The sequence below is a fragment of the Centroberyx gerrardi genome, chromosome 14 (genome assembly GCF_048128805.1).
Source record: "Centroberyx gerrardi isolate f3 chromosome 14, fCenGer3.hap1.cur.20231027, whole genome shotgun sequence".
Classification (NCBI taxonomy): domain Eukaryota; kingdom Metazoa; phylum Chordata; class Actinopteri; order Beryciformes; family Berycidae; genus Centroberyx; species Centroberyx gerrardi.
The window spans coordinates 3,472,527-3,485,026 of record NC_136010.1 but is presented as its reverse complement, the minus strand read 5'-3'; the positions used below and the strand labels follow the sequence as shown (position 1 = coordinate 3,485,026).

General features: G+C 44.2%; 1 long non-coding RNA gene and 1 pseudogene across 1 annotated transcript in view; one reads left to right on the top strand and one right to left on the bottom strand.

Annotated features, from left to right (window-relative positions):
* Window positions 1-7,880, top strand: part of LOC139918316 (PDZ domain-containing protein 4-like) — a 49,504-nt pseudogene extending 41,624 nt beyond the window's left edge.
* LOC144542309 (uncharacterized) overlaps window positions 1-12,500 on the bottom strand; it is a 710,732-nt gene that overhangs the window by 43,336 nt on the left and 654,896 nt on the right. The window lies entirely within an intron of this gene.

The window sequence follows — 12,500 nt, the reverse complement described above, 5'->3', positions numbered from 1 at the left end:
AATAATAATACAGTTTGTAAACCAGTCTGCAGAATAGCCTAATGTACCTACATGTTATGTAACTGCTTTTGCAATGTTATTTTTCACTCTTTCTTTTTAAATAAGAAGTTTCATTCAAGTAAATCTATTGTCTTTATCCAGGTCTAGATAAAAAGCATAAATTGTCTCCTCAGTGTACGTTTTATTCTACAGTCTATTACAAAAGTACGGTCTTCCAGAGCTGCTGATTACCATTTAATTTGAGCTCAGAGAATTAATCGACGTTAGGAGAGAGTTCCATAATGTTGTCATGACAACTGAGCCAGCGATGGGGTCAAAGTTCAATCCAATTTAAGTCTCAGCGATGGGCGCAACAACCATCGCAACGATGACAGACCGCCTGTCGCTGGAAATATAAACAACATGTCATATTTCACATGTCAACATATCGCGACCGACGATAGAATATGAACTGCCCTTTAGACAGATAGAAATCTGATTGCATCTCGCCCTTCCTTCCCTTCCCATGATGTCGGGTATGCAAATGAGTCAAATCTTCCAGGATTGTGTGGAGACGGCAGGTGCCACTGAAATTCTCTTTTTGTATGCATTTCTGCGTATTCTTCAAGTCCCTTGTTTCCCCTCCTCCTGCAGCACTTCCACCACCACCACCAGCCCCACCTGACGATGATGATGATGATGCCGGGCCTGACGGAGGAAGAGTGCCAGCGTTACCGGGAGCTGCTGGAGATCAAGTGCCAGTACGAGAGGCGGAACGAGAAGCGGCAGAGAGAAGCCGCTAAAAACGAGCACGAACTTATCAGTGCGGAAGAGAAAGACCGGGAGGAGAAGGAAGCGGAGGAGGAGGCTTCTTCTTCGGTGGTGGATATGAACCGCAACGAGACGTTAAGCGAGCACGAGATGGCCCTGATCGAGGAGGAGCTGCGCCACCTGGAGTTCAAGTGCCGGAACATCCTCCGAGCCCAGAAGATGCAGCAGCTCAGGGAGAGATGTCTGAAAGCCTGGATGATGGAGGAGGAGACGGTGGCGGGCGGAGGAGGGCGACCGGGCCTTCCTGAAGCAGGTAACCATGACAACAACAGACCGGGGCCTGTGTTGGACTTTAAAAAGGAATTCATTTCACCCATTTCTACTTATTTCTCCCTGGGAACAGCGATTCATTAGACTACTCGTGATATTTTTCCGTTACACCCCCAACAGTGATGGATGCAGCCTCTCATACCTTCAAAAATCGCAATAAGTCAGTAACCTGGGAAACAAAACAGCGTTAATGTCCAATGTTTTTAGCATCTTGATGAAAAAAACAAAATAGGGAGCCGACTTCCACACAGAGAAAGTCAACTTTTTAACCATTTCTCTTCAGAGTAGAGGAAATAAATCCACTCTGAGAAACTTCTCTTCATGTGAGACAAGTAATTACGAAGAAAACTAATCAGGGAATGTGGATGGTTTATACTGTAGTTAATATAGCGTGGGGTAATTCAGCTTCAGTCCCATATTTGGAGCGGGTGATAACAAAAGAAACAACTTATTTGACGAAGGCCATGTAGCCGAAAACGTTTGGTGGGATAAATAAAGTACGAAACTAGAATAAAAGAGAAGAGTGTGCAACTTGAATCTTCTTTATAAGTGGAAGCATTTTAACCATGAAATTCAAAAATTCTTCACTCCCAGGTCTGGATAATAATCACGACGGCGATGAAGACGACGACCCTCATCGCCACGAGCTGTCGGCCATCAACGAGGTTCCGGAGAGAGAGCGGTCGGACGACAAAGACAGCACCAGCGCCTACAACACCGGGGGGGAGAGCTGCCGGAGCACGCCGTTGGTCAGCACCGAACAGATCCCGCCTCTCCAGGAAGAGGAAGAGGAGGGAGGAGGAGGAGAAGGAGGAGGTGGCGCCATCTTGTCGCCTCCCCCTCTGCTCCCCCTCGGCCGCCTCCCCCCTCTGAACTCGCCCCTCACCCCGCGGCGTCAGGGGCGGGACCGGGACCGAGAGAGACGCCACTCAAACCTCAACTGCTCCTTCTCCCCCAACAGTTACAGGAAGTACCAAACGGCCAATGGCAACGCGGCAAACGGCTCAAGCTCCACCCCCTCTACGCCCTCCAAGTTCAGGTCTCCTTTATTGTTTTTTCATTTTTCTGGCTTTAGTTGTTTCTACTTCTTTTCTTGTTGTAGCATTGTGAGAGGATTGTGAGAGGAAATTGTGCATCATTTTCAGAATATCTGCGAATTACAGATTTTGTTTTATTTTTTGACAAAATGTGGTAATAGCATCACATGTTGTGACAAAATGTATTGTTTGTAACACTTACCTAAATGTTGAATTATCACTATCATGCAGTATAGTGTTTTTTTTCCTGTAATCACGTTTCTTATACCACTTTTATTGGAAATGTATAATGTCGCGGCACAAATAGTTAGGATTCCCTATAGGCCTGTACTCACCTGTTCACAACACTGATTACACTCTGAAAACTAACTTCTGAACTAAGTGACCTGTATTGATATTGCCTTATAAGAGATAGAGAGAGAGATTGCACTTTATTGATCCTCTAGGGGAAATCTGGGTGTCACAGCAGCAATGTACAGCACAATAGCAGAACAAAGTACAGGAGAGGTAATAAGGTCATAAAAATAGTGCAGAAAAGATATAAGGCAATATAAGTAAATATAAAACTATAAAAACTATGAAGATAAACAATATAAAACTATTAAAAAGTGTCTCAAGTGGCTAAAGTGGTGCCACGCTGAATAGTTTATATCAAACTAATATATTGAATCATGTAAGTTTTCCCAAGCTGCATCCAAGGATATTTTTGAAAATGACAAATCGTGTTTAGCCTCTAACAATACTACTAATGTTACTTATAAAACATTACGAATACAGTGTATTATTCTAATAAATGTTGTTCCAATTCCATTTAAATAATATTGGATAACATAGTATCCTTATTGCCATCATCAGATCTCTGACCAGAGACTCGGGGTCAACTTCAAGAAGGGGCGTGGCTGATGGAGGGCGGGGCTCCAGACCAGGTATGCAACACCAGCATCATGCTAATGCTAATGCTAACTTTTCCTTTGTGCAGTAAGTTTTCATTAGTTTTACTCTGCATACACACCAGCAACAACGTCTCTGGAAGTCGGATCGTTTTCTACAACTACAGAAACATCGGCTGATTTTGATTACGGTCGCCTCGTTTCTCGTCGGTGTGGAAATGTTGACTGCAGCTGAACTTTTGGTTAACATTGCTCATAAGTAGCCAAGCATATACAAAAGTTCCTGTATGTCCTGCTTATTGCTGCAACGCTACTGGCGCTATAGCAGTCAGCTAGCTAATCAGACATTAGCCTGGCGATATGGCTGCTAGCGCTCTGGAGTGCAGAATGAACCGTTCCTTGTCTATTACGGTTCCATGCTGGCATATTTTGTCTTAGTTTGTAATTTTTTCAATAATGACTACTCTTGTTATTATTAGGGATGGGACAATATATCAAAATTCAATATATCGCAATGCAAAAATGTGGCAATTCGTATCTTGGGGCAGAAAAATGAATGGTGACATCAGTTCCATGTTATTCTGCTGTAGTAATCACTAATGAGACGCTTGACCATCACAGTTTCACAAGCTCTCCATCCAAATTATATTATTGTCACTTTGTAATGACGTTTTTAATTTGTTCTTTACATTCTAGCAGCCAATGGCATCGCTAGAAAGATTTGTGTCTCAAAAATAAACGTAATTATGCACAGTCAGACTTTGTTGCCACTAAACTTTTATTTATTACATCGTATCGTGGTTGTATTGAATCCTGACCACCATATCGCATATTGAGATAAGCACATCGTCCATCACTACTTATTATCGTCTTTTATCTTTGCAGGTGGAGCCGCCGACAGGCCCGCAGGTGGAAGTGCAGAGTCCAGCCCGTATTTCACCAGGCGGCACCACGGCCACTCCAAACCGTTGGAGCGCTACCAGAGCTGCATGACGCTCCCCTCCGAGGGCCTGGTCGACCCGCTGGACCGAGTCAGGGAGAGAGGGAGGGACAGAGAGCGGGCGGAGGGCGAGGAGAGAGGGATCGGGACGGGCAGCAGCGGCCCGGCCAGTCCCAGGAGCGTGAACAGCGCCCCCTGTGGTTTGGAAGACCATCACCGCCACCATGTGAGCGCCTCGCGGTTAGGACTGGCCTTACCGCTGGGGCTGACGCACTCATCGCCATCTGCTTCACCGCAACGCATGGAGTGGAAGGTAAACGATAAAATGATGCTAATAGGGATGGGACAATAACTGAAAAAAGCAGGGTACTGAACTGACCATCTGCTATTGGCTGGTCTTTGGTGCTAGGTGATGTCACCTTCTATAGAGTACACGTGGTGACATCACCAGGTGCCAAAGACCAGCCAATTGCACATGACCAGTTCAGTTCTCTACTTTCATTAGTCAGGCTTCACTACAGATTTGGGTTTGGGGTTTAGTTACTCTTTAAAGAACCCCTCCAACTGGGAGACCCCTTAAAATACTGAATACTAAACAGGTAAGTGCAGTTATTAAATCAACACCTATTTCTTAAAATATGCCTCAAGCTTCCTTCAGCTGGAAAAAGTCTAGAGGTTAGGGTTAGGGTTAGGAAGGAGCTAGAAACCCGAGATCTAATGCCATGTAAGAACAGGATGGCATCTCGTTGCTACAACTTGGAAGCATTAATGTGTTTAACTCATTGGTACTCAAGGTATGGTACACCAGTATTTTTTATTGATGAATTCAAAATCAACCGTAAACAAACTGCAGCAGACATAACTCGCTTTTTAGAGTAGAGTAGAATTTTGATTTTTATTATCTTATTATTATCTATACTACCAACATTGATAGATTCACAGCCTTGTTTGCCACCTGTGTTGACACACGCAACTTGAGACACCAAGTCAAAGAAATCAGAGTCTGCAAAAAATTCCCACATGTCCTACTTGTACTCAGCACTAGAAGGCTGACGTGAACCATTTTTCCCAGTCAGCAGGTTGTATTTACAGTAAATCTGCTATAATATAAACGTGGCATAAGCCTCTGAAGCCTGGGATTGCGATTGGATTAAGGAAATCTATTGACTTGCCTCTATATACCTGCTTTTAGCACAACTGTGAACAAGACAAAAGGCTATAGATTCTTCCTGTTTGCGTCCAGGTGAAGATCCGTAGTGACGGGACTCGTTACGTGGCCAAGCGTCCGGTCAGAGATCGGCTGCTGAAGGCCAGAGCCATGAAGATCAGAGAGGAGCGCAGCGGCATGACGACCGACGACGACGCCGCCAGCGAGATGAAACAGGTACTGCAGACAGACAGACAGACAGAAAATACTGACTGATGGAGACTACAGCTGTTGCCAAATTACAGGGAAACGTGTGTCAGACATCCTCCTACACAAATTATACTACTGCAGTGTAGAATCCCTGAAGGCTACTACTGCATTAAGACTATTAAAGGAAAATGCCGGTGTAATTTTAGTTCTTTCCTATCTCCATTATTGCCATGACAAGTCTAAACCCACCAATGTATTTACCACAGTCTGAAGCTCCTACTGTGCGTTCTACTGCAGGTTTGCCCACTGAAAAGACAGACTGTTGCCATGACGAACATGATCCATCATATTGCCTGCAGTTTTTCCTAACATGACATTATTACATAGCTAATTATCACGTTTAAAGGGACTATTTTCACTTTTTCCATTACTGCACACTGTTACATACGTCTGGGGGTTTTAGACTTTTCTTTTGCAATAATGACAATAGGAAATAAATAAAATGACACCAGTATTATCCTTTAACCTAACCCCTATCTTAACGTTAACCTTATGCCTGTCTGAACACAAACGGAAAAATGTCTGAATTGCTAGCTAAAATATCTCAAAGATTTAATTTCAAAAAGCTGTCATAATGTTGGGGGAAAAAAAAGTTTAGTACTCAATATTTCTTGTAAATAAAGGACTCAAGATAGCAAAAAATCTACAACAGTCAACAGTGAGTTTTACTTCCACGCCAGCAATCATTTTGTCACAGTAGGTGTCACTTTTTATTTTAAATGAAGGAAATTGTTTATATTCCAGGTGAAGTTATTTCTCTGCTATCTGTGCTCCCACAGGGCCGATACTGGAGCAAAGAGGAGAGGAAGCAGCAGCTGCTGAGAGCCAGAGAATACCGACGAAGAAGAGAGTTCATGATGCAGAGCCGACTGGACTACCTCAGAGGAGACAGGTACCTGCTTTGGTCTGGTTCAGTCTGGTTTAGTTTAGTTTAGTCTAGTTTAATCTAGTGTAGTTTATATTAGGTCGGTGTAGTCTAGTTTGGTTTTGTCTAGTTTAAATGGATGTTGCCTTGTGGTGCTCTTTGTTTATATTTACCACAACATCATTAGTGTTAAGAGTTAAAAACAAAAAGTTAGAAACAAAATCCTCTTACCTTCCACTGCTGTTAAGATCCCATCTGAGAATCCATCAAACACCCCGGAGACAGGCAGCCGCGTTAATCCACAACCACAATCCATCAGAGCAAACAATCATATCCACTTAATTTATGGAAATCCCAACTCTTCCTTGTTCCTCTCAGACAGAAACTTTGATCACTAGCTGAGACTGAAACAAATGGTGCATGAACTGAAAACCAAACACTTAATTGGCACTTCCTGGTTTGATGATCAGGTCATGTGACCGAGCATCACATGACCGTTCAGTGAAAGGAGTTTGTCCTAAATTAGAAATGTAGCCATGTAAAGGAATGAGATATGATCTATATGAATTTGCAATGACATAAAAATTACAGAAAACATGTGTAAATGGCAAAACTTATTTCTACTTTTGCCAATTGCCATATGTATAATATATGTATATATACAGTATGTGCAAATTTTTGATTTAATTATGGCATCGCTTCACTGGCTACCTCTTTTTTCAGAACTGACTCTAAGATTTGATTTATATATTTACAGACAGGTTTAATCCTGGTTGTTCCTATATCTGGATTGCCAAAGGAAATATTCCTGTCAAAGTAAAAATACATTTTCATAATCAAGATTATGCCCAGAGAAAGAACTGAATGAATAAATGAATGGGGGAATTTGATTTGCACTTATTGAGCACATACCCCAAAAAAGACACATCAAGCACATCAGCAGTACACTGTGTCAGAAGTTGTTTACTGTGTAAAAGTGTCAGAAATTAAAATGCAGGTGTAAGGAGTCAGCGTGAACCGGTAGTCGATCCCACCGGTGGGTCCATCAGCCAAGCTTTGTTCAAACCAACAGAACTTTATTTTAAATTCTAGTCAAGATCCCAAGGTTTCCAAAGATACCAAACATGTCAGTCTGAATTAGAGGGAAATGTGTAGAAAATGATGCAAAAACAACTCGATTTTTTCTATCTGATGTAATGGAGCAGCGTCTTGGGTTTGAATATTTCTCTCAATATAAGCAGCTGTAGCTTCAACGAGCAGATACAGAATATGGATGAGGCATTGAAGTACAGGAAGCTCCTTAAGGTGAAATTTAAGGGGAAATCGGGGTGTAAAGGGTTAATAGAGAAAGAACTTCACTCCACATCTTCCCCTTCCTGCCTAAATCCGTGTTTCTCCGGTTCCCAGGGACGCCTCGTCGTCAGCAGGGGGCGCTGAGGACGCCAGGTCGTCCCAGAGCGCTCAGCCTCACCTGCAGCAGGACGGTCCCAGCAACAACATCCTGCTGCTGAGCCAGAAGAAGATCATGAAGAGGAGGAACCGCCGCATCCTCGACAACTGGATCACCATCCAGGAGCTGCTGGCTCACGGCTCCAGGTCGCCGGACGGAAAGAAGATATACAACCCTCTGCTTTCTGTGACCACAGTGTGATGTGAGGAGCGAGGAGGGAGGAGGAGGAGGAGGAGGAGGAGGAAGGGAGGAGGTGAAGGAGAGAAGACATGGACAGGAAAAATAGGAACTTGGAAGTGAGACATTGTGGCGTCAGGTGTGCACTTCGGAAAAAAAGATTGACAACCCACTGATGCTGTGATCTGAGAAAAGAGGAGGAGAGGATGGAGGAGGAGAAAGAGGAACGACAGGAGGGAGAGGAGAAAGGGGGAGGAGAGGAGTGTAGGTGAAGACAGACAAAATATAAACTTGGAGCTGAGAGATTGTGGCTACAGAAAAAAGATTGATAATCCTTTGATGGTGTGATCTGAGGAAAGAGAGGAGGGGAGGAAAGGGAGACGAAAAAAGGGGAGGGAAGGAGGAGAACGTAGGCGAAGGAGAGGAGGAAGGAGAGATTTACATGAGGAATATGTAAACGAGAGAGGGGAGACAGAGGTGGATATGAAAAGATAAAGATAAGAGAAGACAGGATGGTGACATGAGGAAGAGGAGGAGGAGGAGGAGATGAAAGTGGAGGGTTCGATTTCTAGAGAGGAGGGGATGAGAGGAAAAAGGAGGAGGGGGAGAGAATGATTAGGAAGGAGGAGAAACTCAGAGACGAAGATGGAGGAGAGGAGGCGAGAAGGAGAGGAGATATAGAGAGAATAGTTAGGAAGGAGGAGAGAGGAAGAAACACTGGAGCAGGAGGATGTAGGAGAAGCAGGTGGAGGAGCGAGGATGGAGAGGAGAAGATAGAGGAGAGGATGGAGGAGAGGATGGAGGAGAGGATGGAGGAGAGAAGATAGAGGAGAGGATGGAGGAGAGAAGATAGAGGAGAGGATGGAGGAGAGATAGAGACAATGCACAGGACTCTCTATGCCATTTCTATCTCTCTACCTTGTGAGGAGCAGAGAGGAGGAGGAAACACTTGTAGGAGCAGGAGAAGCAGATGGAGAGAAGAGGATGGAGAGGATAGAGGATGGAGGAGAGAAGTTGGAGAGGAGAGGATGGAGGAGGAGGAGGAGGAGGAGATGAAGCTGGAGGAGCAGATGGCGAGAGGATTCACCGGACCATGTGCAGACGTTTTAGGGCTCAATTAAAAATTGGGCAATCCGAAACTTAAAACCATTTAGGGAATGGAAGATCCGCTCTTTTCTAATTTAACCAGTGTTTCTCTTACATTCATCTAGCTGTGGTGGAAAAATGGAAACGCAATGAAAACTCTGGCCATCCTCTGACCTTTATCAGAAACATAACGATTACAGGTGCAGTGGCAGCACAGTTGTCCATATGCTGTATATATCATGATCTACATATCCAAATAAGTGCCATTACTGAACTGCAGGACCTACTGGATCTGATGCTGGAATGGGTCCAGAACCGAACTTTGGTCTCAGAACCAAAATCAGTCCGACACACGCAAAAGAAACTTGACAGAAAGCTTTGAATTTAACATTATCTCGTATTCAATGTTTAGTTAAAGCTGCTGTGGGTAAGTTTAGAACGAAAGAGTCTCCAGAAGTCGAAGCGCAAGGAACGACACGCCTCCCGCTCCTCCCACTGAGTGACAGGAGGAGTGATTGACAGGCCGGAAGTCCCGCCCCCTCTCTGCCTCAGACTTCTTCCTCATTGGTCGGATGGGTTTCCTCGTATTTCACTTTGAAGTGAGAATAGCAGAGGAACGGGGCCGCCGCTGTTTCTGAGATTCTGACAGATTATCCTGCTCGTCTTTAATTTTTGTTTCTATTATTTTAAATAAATGTTAATCTGTAAAAGTTAACTACTGCAGCTTTAAATACATTCCAGGAGGGAGCGTTATGAGCAGCAAAGGAAACAAACAGCTTCTCATTTTCAAATATAATAATTCCACGATGGACTGGTGGTTAGAGAGACTGTTCGATCTTCTCTACATGTATGTGGGATATGTGAAGAAACTTTCTAATTTCACTGCGTGGAATATGAGGATTCAAGTGCTCTAAAAAATATATGTAAATATGTTCACAAGCTTGGAGAGAAGAAGAAGAGACAAGAAACAACTCCTGGTCCAAACCCCCTCTTCAGACTCTTGGCTCCTTTCTCTTGTTTTCGTCTAAAAAAAAGGGTGAAAAGACAGAAAGACGGAATTAAAGGAGATTTACAGGAAACGTCGATTAAATGTCCTCTCCACACTCTCTCTTCTTGTCTCATTTATTGATCAGACTTTATTCTCCAAGGACAATAAATGTACAGACATGTATCGTTGGTGACGCTGGTGCAGAAACATATTGACAAGTACAAACTGATACACATGGTGCAGGGACAGCAGGAGCTCATATACAGTGTACAGCATACGATAGACATTAGATTTAACATTTCACCCTAAATATATACAGTCAGCATCTATCACTATGTGCATTAAAGGAAAAATCCCCCTACACTGTTATATATCATCATCGTCTGTGATATTCAGTGTGTTCCAGGAGTTATTTAGTGATGAAGTGTTGTCATTTCATTTTTTGGTGAACCCACTTTCCCTCAACCTGCCTCTATACCGCAGTTAGTGATTTACTACATTTCCCAGAATGCAGTGCGACAGTGAGAACAGGCCTGAAGTAAGAGCCAATGAGTGAGTAAGTGAGTAAGAGTCGCCCCTTACTCAAGCCTGGGGCGATCCAGCCTGTCCATCATCTATCAGAGAGAGAGAGAGGGAGAGAGAGAGAGAGAGGGAGAGAGAGAGAGAGAGAGAGAGAGACATCCCCCACAACAAAACAGAGGAAACTGTGACTAAAATCACCTTAAAACTCTCCCTCAACCTGCCTGGTCTGCTTCTACTGCAGCTAGCGACTTCCTACATTTCCCAGAATGCCTTTCGACAACCTCCAGAGAACGGGCCTGAACTTCTTGCATTCAGCTGCTGGTTTTGCATGTAGGTGGAGAGAGAGAGAGATAGAGATAGCAGAGTGAGTTCTTCCAGTCAAAAAGTGAGACTCAAACCCCAACCTGTCTCTCTGCTGCAGTGCATTCTGGTCTCTCTCCTGCTCCTGTGGGTGGAGAAACTGGTCTCTCTCCTCTTCTACGATGGATTTCTCCCTGTATGATTGTTGAACGTCTCTCGGTGCAAAATGGCGGCTCTAGAAAGAAGCCCTCGCTCTTTGATTCTGAGGGACTGACACCAAAACCTGACGTTTACCGCTGAGGTTTTACATCCTGAAACATTTTCTCTACACCAGAACAACAAAATGGACCCAGGAATGCACAAGTACATCACCAATAGCTGTTTTGAACAGTGTTTTAAGGTGGATTTTTCCTTCAAGGCAGGATGGTGTACAGTATGGTTGCAGCTTTAGAGGACGGACGGTTGTGTCCATCGGTGTGTTGGACCGGTGTACAGCGAGATATTTATACTGAGTAGGACGAAATGCATGAAATAAGTTCTGAACGTTGTGGATTATTGGATGTAATTCCTGAATCTAAAGTGGTGTAGTGTACAAAGACTTGTGCCGACATTTTGAGTAGTGCAAGATTGTGTAAAAAATGCTGGGTAAAAAAATTAAATAGAATAAAGTAAAATAAGATGTTAAGTGTCTGGTCTTTCTTTGCGTCATGTAACCAAAATGCAAACAAACGCCTTGTTTTGGAGTGAGAGAGAGACATTGAAGGAGAGAGAGAGAGAGAGAGAGAGAGAGAGAGAGAGGGAGAGAGAGAGGGAGGGAGAGAGAGAGAGAGGGAGAGAGAGAGGGAGAGAGAGAGAGAGAGAGGGAGAGAGAGAGGGTGAGAGAGAGAGAGGGAGAGAGAGAGAGAGAGAGAGAGAGAGGGAGAGAGAGAGAGAGAGAGAGAGGGAGAGAGAGGGAGAGGGAGAGAGAGAGAGAGAGAGAAAGAGAGAGAGAGAGAGGGTGATGGAGGTGATCCCAGATGTTTCTCTGAAAGCAGACAGCGTAACAGCACTGATCCAAATCTCTCCTCCACTGAGCTAATGAGAGAGAGAGACAGAGAGAGAGAGAGAGGGAGAGAGAGAAAGAGAGAGGAGAGAGAGAGAGAGAGGGAAAGAAAGAGAGAGGGGAGAGACAGAAGGATGGATGGGTAAAGGAAGGAAAAGAGAGAGAGACAGAGATAAATTGCATAATAGGGTAAGAATGAAGGGTTAGAGAGAGAGGGAGACAGAGAGAGAGAGAGAGAAAGAAATGAGGAGAGAGAGACGTTTGGCCTGGTGAGTAACAAGCTCAGGGAGTTTGGGGATTGGATGGAAGAGAAGGAGGAAGAGGAGGAGGGGGAGAGGAAGAGAGGAGGTGGAAGGAGGAACGTTTAGAGGAGGGGGAGAAGGAGGGATCGAGGAAAGCAAAGGAGCGCAAGAGTGGAAATGAGAATGAGAGAGAACACTGGAACGGTATGGAGAGGTGATGGCAAAGGTAGATGAGAAAGACAGGAAGAAAAAGAAAGAAAGAAAGAGGAAGGGGAGAAAGCAGAAAGAGGGAGAAGCTAATTTAGCCATTCTAGCAAAACACAAAGGATTTAAAATGACACTTGAAAGAATGGATCGCATCTGTAAAAAGAAATAGAGAGAGAAGAGGAAGGGAGGAGCCGCATGGAGAGAAAGACCGGGGTGGTGGATGGATGGAGGGAGAGAAAGAGAGAGAGAGAGAGAGG